The sequence below is a fragment of the Colias philodice genome, chromosome 25 (assembly GCF_061535455.1).
Source record: "Colias philodice isolate Cphi_HAF_F1 chromosome 25, ilColPhil1 Martin Lab GWU primary, whole genome shotgun sequence".
Taxonomy (NCBI): Eukaryota; Metazoa; Arthropoda; class Insecta; order Lepidoptera; family Pieridae; genus Colias; species Colias philodice.
Window position 1 is genome coordinate 5,237,346 of NC_143110.1, and position 13,408 is coordinate 5,250,753.

At 32.9% G+C, this 13,408-nt stretch overlaps 1 protein-coding gene across 3 annotated transcripts in view; it reads right to left on the bottom strand.

Annotated features, from left to right (window-relative positions):
* LOC149477378 (uncharacterized) overlaps positions 1-13,408 on the bottom strand; it is a 73,700-nt gene that overhangs the window by 57,496 nt on the left and 2,796 nt on the right. Inside the window, exon 1 of one of the 3 annotated variants that reach the window (XM_089710714.1) lies at positions 662-1,033. The exons of the other annotated variants lie outside the window; for them this stretch is intronic. The gene's annotated coding sequence lies outside the window, so the exon portion shown is untranslated. Of the gene's footprint in view, positions 1-661; positions 1,034-13,408 lie in introns of those variants that run through there. 3 annotated transcript variants of the gene reach the window in all.

Consider the following 13,408-nt stretch of genomic DNA (forward strand, 5'->3'; position numbering starts at 1 on the left):
ATAATATTATTATACAAGCTAATTTAAGTTAGGTGCTTGCTTAACAAAATCATGGAACCTTTGAACACCAATAATTGCATAATATACCTACCTACTCTAAGGTTCAAAACGATTACAAAGTAATAGTCACTTAGTCTTACGCATTTAAAATGCTTCGCAAGTAATTTTTGATCATAATATTATTGATTATTAATTTATTAAGTAATAATAATTGTTATTATTGTACCAATACTTTTTTTCAATAACTCATTAGTAATAGGTTTTGAACCGTCCGGAAGATATTAATCAACTTATAGGATGCATTTTTTAATATTTAAAACTTAGATAACTATCTCTAGGAAAAGTTCAAGAAACTAAATTTTCATAGCATTTACATATTCTGATAAACTACATATTAATTAAAATTACAATTATAATCACATTGGACTAAAATCTCTCGGATTATCATCTCTAACGTTTCGAGATAATTAAACTACTCTCCTATTTTAATATTTAGGCTACAAGACAAAGACAATTTTCCTTTGTTTATTCATTCAAATGTAATAATGCTTTTTTAATTTGTATCGTAAAAAATAGATTTTAATTATATTAGGTGTGTGAATATTTTAAAGTCGATGTAGATGTAGATTTCAATGTAATCTTCAGATATGTTCAAACTTACAGATACATTCTTTCCAAAACTTTCTGCGATCCACGTGACATCACTGGGAAATTAAAATTGATGCCAAGAAAATTCCCGCCAAAAAACACTAACTATTTTCAGCCACGACACAAATTACCAAAATACACTAGCACTTCTATGGCTATTCCATTCATAGACTCACAGTCCACAGATAATTTATAATAGGGTGTTCTAAATTTGAATTTTCTTGGGGCAATTAAAAAAGAAAACAACTTTTTTTTTCGAATACAGACTACGCGCACACTGCACTGCACTGGTCCAACACTAGCGAAGCGGGAAACAGCACAAATAAATATATGCTATCTGTGTTATGATATGGCGGGTCGAGCACCCGTTCACAACTGCGCTATGTCTCCAAACAGATCGCACCTAACTATTATCGAAACGGTCGTCATTATGTATTTATTCATAAATTAATTCAAAAACGCCTTTGTTCTTTTATTTCTAGAGCGATGACTTTTGACACTTTGCATAAGTAGGTACGTGAATGTCTGGGTAATTTGTATTTTGTAGTAATAATTTCAAAAATATTATTAATATTGTACGACAATATTCATTTCCATTGTTATCCAATTTCTTAAGTTATATTTTTGTTATGATGTGATCTTTTGTATTACCACAATTCTTACAAATAAATTATTTGAATTTGAATTATTTGTTTGTGTTTAATGTTAATTTAGGTTTTACCTTTTTATGGTTTAAATAAAAATCAAAAGAATACCGATCAATATTTTGTCCATGGATATTGCGAGATCATAAAAAACGCAGACAGTTTCTAATAATGGAATATTTTTAAGTATTATAATTTTAAATTTATTGCAGCTCTATACTTTTATATAATACTAGCTGTTGCCCGCGACTTCGTCCGCGATTAGGTCGTTTTTCGTCATTCGTCGTTTAAAAAAATACGTGACACATTTTTGAATGTTCTTAATTATTGTCTCTTATAAAATTTAACTACTTACATTAAAATTGAACACTCTGATAAGAAAATCTTAAAATCTGAAGAAAACATGAATGAATGTGATTTAAATTCTACATTACTTAGTATCAAAATATAATAATCTAAATTAAATGTAGATTAACAGTTTGAGCACACCATTATAGAATATGTACTTAAGTATTAAATTACGTTAGTTAACTTTACTAAAAACACGATGACTTTCTTTCGCGCTCGGTACCACAAACTAAGCATGTTTGTGGTAAGTGGCCCGCGTGACGCGTCACTTGACCCCCCGCGAGTTCCCCTCCGTTGCTATGCGAAAATACATTCGTTGCTCTATTTTAGGATAAATTTGTAATACTGTGGCCTGGGCGTTATAACACGTCCAGGGAGTTCCTGAGTGCCGATATCACCATCTTGAGGAAAAGCTTCTAATGTCGATTTAAAACTGCATACATACGAATTAACCTGTTCTAAAATTGTGAAATGAGTTCAGTTTTAAATTTGAGAAATATTGATTTCTTGTATTCCACTATTCGTTGTAGTCGAATACAAAATATAGGTTAAAAGTGGGATAGATGCCGCACCGGGATAGATGCCTCATTTTCAAAAAACCTCACTTCCCAGAGTCGTGACTACGAATTAATGATTTAAATAGGAGCTCCTATCACCCCGCACCTCGGGTACGCATGAGCTGTTGTTTGGTGAAGACGTGTTTCGCTAGTGCGTGTTGTAATATCCGCGACGAACTTCACGAACACGTTAAAATTTAAAAAGGTTGATATTTGCCTTTGCATAACTTTATAAGCATTAATAAATTTCACTATATTTCTTATTATGTCTATACACTGGTTCATTAATTACAAATCTAAGTGAAAATAGTGGCTCTTTTGTTTTTATTAAATAAAAAAAATACTGGGGCAGCTATCCTTATCAAAAAGTATAGTTGCCCCTTTTTTTTCGAGGGATAGATGCCCTTAGGGGCCTCTAAGGGCATCTGTCCCTCAATACATATTATGTATATGTTATTATCGATAATCACAGGTACCGTTTATATTTTTACCTGATTGCGCCAGAGGTTTTCTCTATGTTAACCGATTTTACTCGTTTAATTTGCTTTTTTTGTTATGTATACTTACTTATTAATGATCTGCCCTTATACTGATTGTAGGAGAACCACGCCACGAAAATACAAAAGAAAAGAAGGAGTGCGAGCGCAAGTATATTCTTGGACAACAGAACAACTATGTTAACATGAGTCATGACATTTGCTGGTTTATCATATAAATTTTATTAGATTTCGTGTTTATAGAGTATGTAAGGCATCTATCCCACTCTGCAGGCATCTATACTCAAAAAAGGTGTTCTACAAAAATATTTATTACACATTATCTATAAATGATAGGATAAAAAATATATATAGTAATTCAAAACAGATAATTAACCTAGCTATATTCATACAAAGTGGTCGTATAAGATTCATGTTTTTAAAATTATGAGGCTATTTCAAAAAGTGGGGCATCTATCCCACTTTTACCCTATTTAAACAAACTTAGGTTGGCCTACAGGCAAAAGGGATCCTATCAAATGGTAAACTTGACCTTGTATCTTAAAAGTAAGCATGAACGGACCTTCTGATAATTATTGAGCCCCAAAGGATCATTTGAAACGCGCTACTATAAGAGCGAATATTGTCTAATAACAGTTTACATTGCACAGTATGTTCCTCTAAAAGTAGTGATTTCAAAGGTTCCGGTGTATCTTCAAATGAAAGCCGACTCCTTACTACACTTTAAAGCATTACAAAAAGAACATACTACGCCTTTACAGAAGATGATCTGTAATCAATTGTGAGGTTATAAGCAAACCCACTTTTATATTTGTCAGACCACACCACCGAATTCGTAGATTGTTTACCTCAAGTCATTAAAGACTATGACGAAATCTGTCTGCAGTAAGACGGCCGGCCTCTCGCTATTCGTCCGTTTCCAGAGACCGAATACCTAGTTTCAATTCTTAATCTTTCATTAAACAAACTTATTAATCGTTCTTGTCTCATATAATTGTAATATTCGCGTCCCTACTCTAGTCATTGCTTATTCTCATGTTCATCTTCAAGAGATCGAATAATATTATGATGCACCCTATCATTTGTCAAACGGTCTTCATATTGAGTAAAGTTTCAGATTCTCGAGATAAAATATGACTGTCGTGATCAGTAGTGAGACGTAATTCCCTCTCAGTGAGGGTTTCAGTCTCACGGGATAGTACAATATGCCGTTTGCGATCAGCTGTGAGACGTCATACCCTCTCAGTGAGGGTTTCGGTCTCACGGGATAGTAGGGGAGACCGGATTTGGTTGCCTCACGGGTTGGTTGTCACAGCGGTCTTAACACAAAACTGAACTATCGAATAAGTCTGTTGAACAGCGTGGCAAGAGCGATACAGTGACAACGCTGTCCCCACTTCGCGTCAGACCACCCCGATCTGCCGTGAGGGCCTCACACGTGTTTATTGTTTTCGCACAGATTTTTTATGATATGAGGACCGAATATGCTCCTCATAACATCACTTTTTGTGAACGAAACGACAGCGCGGTTTAATTTAATGCCAACACCATTAGAAAAAAGGATTATCATTAATTGTGAAAAAATATCATGATTTACACTATTAACACTCTTTTAACATAAAATATAAGTCTGTGAGTGTGTAAAAATAAATCCAACTAATTACACATCAAACTTATGTTTATAATTAGGTTATACGACATGAAAATATATTAATTACCAAGCAATAATAATACAGATAAGCAGTGGTGGCTCAGTGGTGAGAACTCGGACTTCGAATCGATAAGTCCGGGGTTCGAGACCAGGCGAGCGCGCAGGAAATAAATTGATTTTTCAATTTATCTGCGCATGTTGTAACATCACCACTGCTCGAACGGTGAAGGAAAACATCGTGAGGAAACCGAAATGTCGAAGAATTAAAAAGTTCGATGACATGTGTCATCCGCCAACACGCACTTGGCCAGCGTGGTGGATTATGGCCTGTACCCTCATAGGAGGCCCGTGTCCCAGCAGTGGGAACGTATATGGGCTGATGATGATGAATAATACAGATAAATACTGAACATAAGTAGGTATAATAGATATTAAGTAGTATTAGTTAAAATATACTTTGACTGTCAGTCAAAGTTTATTTTTACTAACAACATGTAAATGAAGAAGAAATAATAATTACCAACGAACTAACCTTTTCTATAATACTTAACACGGCACATTTTTCAAATTATCTTGCTCAACCCTGCTCAAAAATTTGAGGGTTTTGTTGGAACTTTAATATGTCAAAACTATGATATAATATCTAAACTACGATACAACTTGCTTGCGGAAATGCTCATTACAATTGTGAATCTAAAGAATAACTAACAACATACTATTCAATTTTATTGAGCTGATGAATATCTTTTGCCTGGAAGAAATCACCGTCGCCTAATAAATATACTGTGTTTTCTTATAAAACCGTTACATAATTTATTTTATCTACTTAAATAATGAAAATGATATTATATTTATAAAATATAAAAAACATTATGTAAAATGATTAAAAATAAATAAATGAAGCAACTACGATTCAAAGAAAACATCTTTTTCAGTGTTAAAATGCTCTTAGCAATCCCGGATGATGAACTGTATCATGTACTCTGATCCCAGTACGGTCGGTACCTCGATAGCCATAACGATAAATATTATAATCAGATAACCGTCAATGATAATGGTGTCTAGTTTTACTTTACTTAAAATAATAAACATCTACCCTCACTTTAAAAAAATGTAGTATATTTATTATTTACACGAAATATACCTTATAGGGAAGGGAAGATATGGGCTAAAGAGTTAAATAAATAACATAATTATATTTAAATTATTAATTTCCAACTGTGTATTCAGTAGTGTTAACATCTAAATTGATTTGATTGTTACGAAATCTCATAGATGGCGCTGTTACAAAATTAACATTATACAACTTACATTCTTTAAACTATGTTTCTCTTCCCAAGTTACTTAAATGGCATAATTTTTATAGTGTCAATCTAGATATTGTCAAACAACATTTATATATGCGTGATTTGATTATTAATTTCCAATAGTTAACGTGTGTTTGATTTTTCTAACACTTCATAGATCGCGCTGTTTCAAATTTGTCTTTATACTGCTAAGATTCATTTAACTGTTTCTCTGCCAAAATTACATAAATGACGTAGTTTTTATAGTCTCAACTGTAAAGCTAGAAAATAGCGTGGCTTACTCAAAAACAAATTTTCCAATAGTTAACGTGTTTGATTTTTATAACAGTTCATAGATGGCGCTGTTTCTAATTTGTCTTTATACTGCTAAGATTAATTTAACTGTTTCTCTGCCAAAATTACATAAATGACGTAGTTTTTATAGTGTAAAGCTAGATAATAGCGTGGCTTACTCAAAAACAACATTTAAATATGAGTCTTTAGATTGTACGCTGTCGTAGTACACGGAATACGTAAGAAAAATAAAGGTTCACAGCTCCTCCCCCGGAGGTGATAGCATGATAATATGTTTAAAAAAGCCTCACCCGACCTGTTAGTAATATTCATGCAAAATTTGAAGTCAATCTATGCAGTACTTTTCGAGATTTGCCTGGACAAACATACAGACAAACAGACAAACAGACAAACAGACAAACAGACAAAAATTCTAAAAACTATGTTTTTGGCTTCTATATCGATTATAGATTACGGCCCAAGTATTCTTTTAAAAAAATATTCAATGTACAGTTTTGACTTTCCTACGATTTTATTATATGTATAGATTACAATCAAACAAGCAAAGTTTTCCTCTTTATAATATTAGTGTAGATATGTAGGTACATAATTCCGAACACCACGAAAACAAACGCATCATGATTATTATTATTTCGATAATATTCAATTGATTTTCGATAGATAATTTTATCATATAAGTATTTTAAGCAATAAACGTCTCAAAATTGATATGGCACATTTCTATTAACTTTTCCTATCATCCGGCAGCCTGAATTCGAGCCAAGTATATTATATCACACGTGAAGTAATATAACGCCAATCCATGACAAAGATATTTATTTATTTTATTTTATTTATTTATTTATTTATTTAAAAAAGGCTTACCAACTAGATACATAATTTTTTGTTCAAAAAATTCAATATTAACTTAAAATTAACATTAGTATTTACGTATACAGGTAGGCACCGCTTTAACAATTTTTCAAGTTCAAGATATGAACTTACAATACGACCAACGTAACTTGGCGGGCCTGAACATAGCCTCTACGAACTTTTGCGCATGTACACTCGTAAAAAAAAGTGTTATAGGCATTTATTTCTTTTAAACTGAAATTCAAATAAAAATTTCCTTATACAGAGACCAAGTACAAATAAAATAAATATCAAAACGCTATGAGACATAAAGCAATAAAAATAACCTAATGAATTCAGGATTCACTCAGCAACTCTTAAAAAAACTTTGTCAACATTTTTTACGCCTTCTTCTTTTTCTTTTTTAAAATACTGCGTTAAATCGAATATTATTTTTCTCGCCTGGCGATTTAAAACCATATTACGCTTTGGTGGCATCTTTGTTCCCGAATAATACAAAATTCCAAGTAGAATATTCCAAATTATCACTAAAACAAACTTAAACACGAACAAATTTAAACTTAACACTCAACAATATAATAATAACAAATAATAACGATCAACTCAACGAAAACTTTTGTAACCGCCTGTACTCAAGACAGAGATAGCGACACGAACACGACACCAATGTTAACGTGTGACTGAGATACATAATAGGCATGACGACAGTATCCATAAATGATCGTATTAGTGTTTTTAAGGGAAAATATACAATAAATAAATTCAATATAGTGACTTAGAAATCTTAAAACCATTAAGATTAATGAGATTATTAATAAAATAAAACATTGAAATTCTGCAGTTAGCCATTTTGACTAAAACACGCGTGACGTCACGCTTAAATAAACAACTCGCGTCAGATGTGTTTTGTTGTTATGAATATGTTGAGAATACGCATTTTTATTTATTTTCTATTTTTTCACGTATGCTTTATCGACTCAGAACAGAAGTACAATTGCGAATTCACGAATACGTGGTTCAGGGTTCTCCGCACCAACTTTATACAATCATTTCTTATTATTTCTCGCTTGAAATAATTACTAACACATTTTTGAGCATTATTTTTATGTGGATTCATACTGCAATACTGCACACCACTCATAAACTTTGAAGTTCGTTTCTATAACACATATTAAATAAAGACTTTTTTAATTTTCTTCGCAATGCGTACAAATAATTACGTATTTACCAAAGTTTGACGTCACGCCTACGCCATGACACCTGCGAGCTGTTTTGTCACAGTTAATAAATATTTTTTGAAAAATGGCTTTTATCTTCGTTAAATTTAAGTATATTACCGAAATATAGGGTTTTTCTTGTATAGTAAACGTATACACACATTATGGAAGAGGATTTCAAAATCTTTCGTCATGCCTATTGCGTACCGAGAATTGCCGAATATGCACGAAGTTATACGACGTAAACAAAAAGGGATGTCCACTATGCGTGTCTGAGGATATTGATTAATCGATTTTTTTTTCAAATCGATTGAAATTGAATTGTGAAATATATTTATATTTAATTTTATAATAGGTTTCAAATATTCTCAATCAGTCCTTATTGTAGTGGTCGTTTATAAATAAATGATATTTAACTAAATCATGTCTTACAACCATGAAAATAAAATGTTATTAGTTTTTTTTTGCTATTAAACTCGAAATCTCTTTTACTAACGACAAAATTCAATAAGTTTGTAAAGCTATTTCGTTCAGTATCTCATATAAACAAAAATCAATAAATTTCAAATCGATAAAAATCGATTGCGATATTCGTTCGAATAAAGGGATGATTGTGTTTACATAGAGTCAATCCCTAGCCTAGATCTCCGCCCCGCGCACGCCGCCTCATGCCACCATTTCGTTCCTAAAAACGTTCGTGCGCAGCCTTCTGCGCGAAGTTCAGGCCCGCCAAGTTACGTTGGCCGTAGTGTAACTTTAAGGGCCGATTTTTCAATCGCGAGATAAACAGTCTAATAACTACCCCTCGAATAGATTTATTCAATTATTTATCTAACTCATTACGGCTCGCCTATTTTTCAATCGTGATTTATTTGATGAACAACTATCTGACCAAATATTTCCATATTGGCAGCACTGCTCTCGGAGTGGCGAAACAAACATATTAAATTAGTCAGGTTAGAGCGGGATAGAGTCAAATCTTGCAATTTGTCAACAACCGTCATTATGACTCACGTCAGGAGTGCACTTGTCTTCTATGATTGTTGATTGTTGTTTTGATTCGAGTAAAGAGTTTGGTTAAATATGTGTTTCAATTTATATATTTTACGATGGAAACGACATACTTAAAGGCAGCGTTCGGCAAATTTTCAATGGCATGGTCATCAGTACTATCAAAAACATCAATTTCAATATGATTTTAATTGATAATAATTATATAGAAAGAGGTTTAATTGTTAATAATTCTACGCTCTATGTTATGACATACGAAAATATCTCAAATTTGACGCGTCAGTTGTCAACTCAAACGCCTAACAGTCGAATAGCGCGCTATCTGGCCGTTGGAGTGGCAAATAGATTTATTCCTCAAATAACGTAGTTATTCGATAGATAAGTCCTATTCGTCTATTGAAAAATTGAATATTTTGTTAACTGAAGAATAAAGTCTATCTAGCTGTTTATCTGGGCATTGAAAAATCGGCCCTAAATAGAAATATGTATCAACAATCAATCTAGCAATTTAATAAAAAAAAAATATTTTCCGAGGTCATGAACGCGATGTGGTTATAAATGTCGATAAATTATTTACCCAAATGAATCTAATTTTAAACACATCGTCTTCACTACATAGTATACTAGCGACCCGCCCCGGCTTCGCACGGGTGCAATGCTGATACTAAATACACTACAGAAAAACTATGAACGTTGTATATAAAAACATAGCGGCCCGCTCAGGCTTCGCACGGGTATAAAATAGATAGCCGGGCGGCCGGCCGGTACCGCCGCAAACGCTACGTCCCGCAATTTTTAAATATGTTATATCTTCGAAAATATTCACTTAAATCATACGGTGTAAAGGGCCATATAGATCTATATTAAATGAACAATGTATTAAAGGTATTTAATTGGTTAAGGATTAATGTTGTATTGGTTAAAATCGCATCGAAAATTAGCCATTATTTGTCGTAAAAAGTAAATGACAAAAAAAAGTTATTGTGGGTTATCCATAAGAGATAGACATATACCATCGCGGACTTTTCTGTAGACCTTTTCAATGTGTACAATACTTAGTACATTATTTTGATAAAACTCGTAGGGTTCAGCCTGCGTTTGCAATGTAAGCGGAAAAAATGTAATTATTTACGACATCACATTAGAAACCTCAAAAATAATAGTACTTCTCCACTATTTAATGGATGTTATTATACATATAAACCTTCCTCTTGAATCACTCTATCTATTAAAAAAACCGCATCAAAATCCGTTGCGTAGTTTCAAAGATTTAAGCGTACAAAGGGACATAGGGACAGGGAAAGCGACTTTGTTTTATACTATGTAGTGATAAAACAAAGTCACTTTCTCTGTCCCCTTGTCCCTTTGTATGCTAAATCTTAAAAATTACGCAACGGATTTTTATGCGGTTTTTTTTTAATAGATAGTGAATATAAAATTATAAATTTAAATTTAACTATATAAATTTAAAAATAGATTGAGTGATTCAATAGGAAGGTTTTAGTATATAATTTATTGGGTTTTAGACGAAGCGGGCAAAGCCGCGGGCGGTATATGCTAGTCAATTACTAAATGTTTAATGAACAAAACATTATCGAACAAGAATGTAGAGCTTTTCTATATAAAAAAAATCAAACAACATTTATAAAAGACTGGCTTTCCACCCGCGGCTTCGCCCGGCAGTCAAAGAAAAACCTGCATAGTTCCCGTTCCTGTGGAATTTCCGGGATAAAACCTATCCTATGTCCCGGGGTAAAAAGTAGCCTATGTCCTTTCTCGGGTATCAAAATATCTCTATACCAAATTTCATGCAATTGGTTCAATAGTTAAGGCGTGATTGAGTAACAGACAGACAGACAGAGTTACTTTCGCATTTATAATATTAGTATGGAAGTATGGATAATCCATATTAAATAAATTAATTAGTTCTATTCGACTTCACACCCAAGAGATAAATAAATATAATTCTAAATAATACTACTGTACATACGTAGTACGTACAGAAAGTTCCATTTATTGTGATGCGTGATATATCACAGAATCACTTATCTCGATGTGATGGTATTTCCACACTATTCATGTCTGATAATTAATATATAGATAGAGCTTACAAAAAATCGAAAGAATCTATGAACAAAAGAGGAAAATATACCGGCCGAATTGATAACCTCCTCCTTTGTTTTGAAGTCGGTTAATGAAATAAAAGAGCTTTATATCATCTCATATTATGAGATACTAGATTTCCGCCCGCGGCTTCGCCCGCGTTTGCAAAGGAAAACCCGCATAGTTCCCGTTCCCGTGGGATTTCCGGGATAAAACCTATCCTATGTGTTAATCCAAGTTACCCTCTATATGTGTGCTAAATTTCATTGTAATCGGTTCAGTAGTTTTTACGTGAAAGAGTAACAAACATCCATACATCCATACATCCTTACAAACTTTCGCCTTTATAATATATATTAGATATTAGATAGCTCTTATCTCACCGTTTCCATGCACAAATTTCTATACTCTATACATAAATATAAACTTGGTATAGAGCTTTTACTACTTTTTATCACACATTTCAAGGGAGAAAAAATAAAAAAAATCAGATGTTTTGCGCGAAGTGACAGTAGTACCCACCTCAACGCTTCGCTTATGAGGCGTGCAATAGGGAAAGAAAATTTGCATCGGGAACTGTTATCACGCGACTTTGTGCAGTGCACACAAGCTCTTATAAATATATGAACATAAGTTACAAATACAATGGTATTTATGTAATTAGTAAGGACGTAACACACTCCTCTCTTCAAAAAGTTAATGACCTGTTAATTAGTCTTTATGACTACCAAAAAAACTCATAAACATACATCCAACGTAATAATCACTCGACTTTTTTGTAATAAGTTTTTATTCTACTAACAAAAAAACACATGTATTATGAAGAAGCAGTTCACAAGTCCTGCTATTCTACAAAAAAAACAAATCAACGAATAATAACACAAATTCATGGTGTTTTAAACGTAATTATTTACGATTTAAACCCGGCAAAAACTTATCGCTTATAAAATATGTTTTCCTGCGTAAAAAACTTCGCTATCAAGTTATGTTTTCTGTTGTATATGTTTGTCATATCATTCTATTTATGGACGGTTAATGATATGTATAATGTACCAGTTCTATTAATTAAGTGCACATAAAAACTGTGTACTGTACTTATTCATAATTGTATGATCATTTGATCAATGATATAAGAATTAACTTATGTACGAAATTGAAAAAAAAATCAGTTTAGATATTCAAATATACATAATATTTTTTATAGAGAACTAGCATCCGCCCACGACTTTGTACGTGCATCCCCGTTTTTCCCCGTTCCCGCAAGAATTTCGGGAAATCCTTTCTTAGCGGATGCCTACGTCCTAACATCTACCTGCATGCCAAATTTCAGTCCGATACGTCCAGTGGTTTGGGCTGTGCGTTGATAGATCACTATATCAGTCACCTTTGAGTTTTATATATATAACTAGATAACTCTGAAGAGCTTTTACTTTTGGCGACGCACGTTGCCTTCAGTAAACTCAAAAGGTTCTTTGACATTGCCTAATCTTGAAACAAAAATCATGCTACACTCATTTACTCACATTTCAAGGTTTTGAACCTACAAAGGCCAAGTTGTCGAAAGGTTTGAAACAAAATCAATAGATATACCATACTAGTCAATGGACCTTAAGAATAATAACTTTACCAATTCGACATCTAAAAATGTAATTAAAGAATCGAATTTATTCACTCCAACATGTAGAGCCAAATATCTGCTAGTTATTTAAAAAACTGGAAACTTCTAGTAACAAAATACATGATAACCTTCCACATTAAGAGGGTGATGAGATTAAATGATGCATTTAACTATACTAAATTATCTCCACTGTCCAGAAATGACTAAATACAATCCATACTAATATTATAAATGCGAAAGTAACTCTGTCTGTCTGTCTGTTACTCAATCACGCCTAAACTACTGAACCAATTTGCATGAAATTTGGTATGGAGATATTTTGATACCCGAGAAAGGACATAGGCTACCTTTTATTGCGAAAATGTACCACGGGCGAAGCCGGGGCGGACCTCTAGTAATTAATAATTTCCATCAAAGTAAACATCGAATTTGTACAGATACAATCAATAAAAAGCTTTAGATTAACGCCCCGAGAATGATACATCAAAAGTTGGCTAATCAGCCACTATTTACTCTATTTGTCTCTTTTTCGCATACAATAGTCGAATCGTGCCATCTTACTTTGACGTCTTAACGTGTGTGCACATCTGTGCTGTTTTTGAAGATCGAATGTTGTGTTGGTAACCTATCTACACCTTTTTACTAATAATATCATTGAATA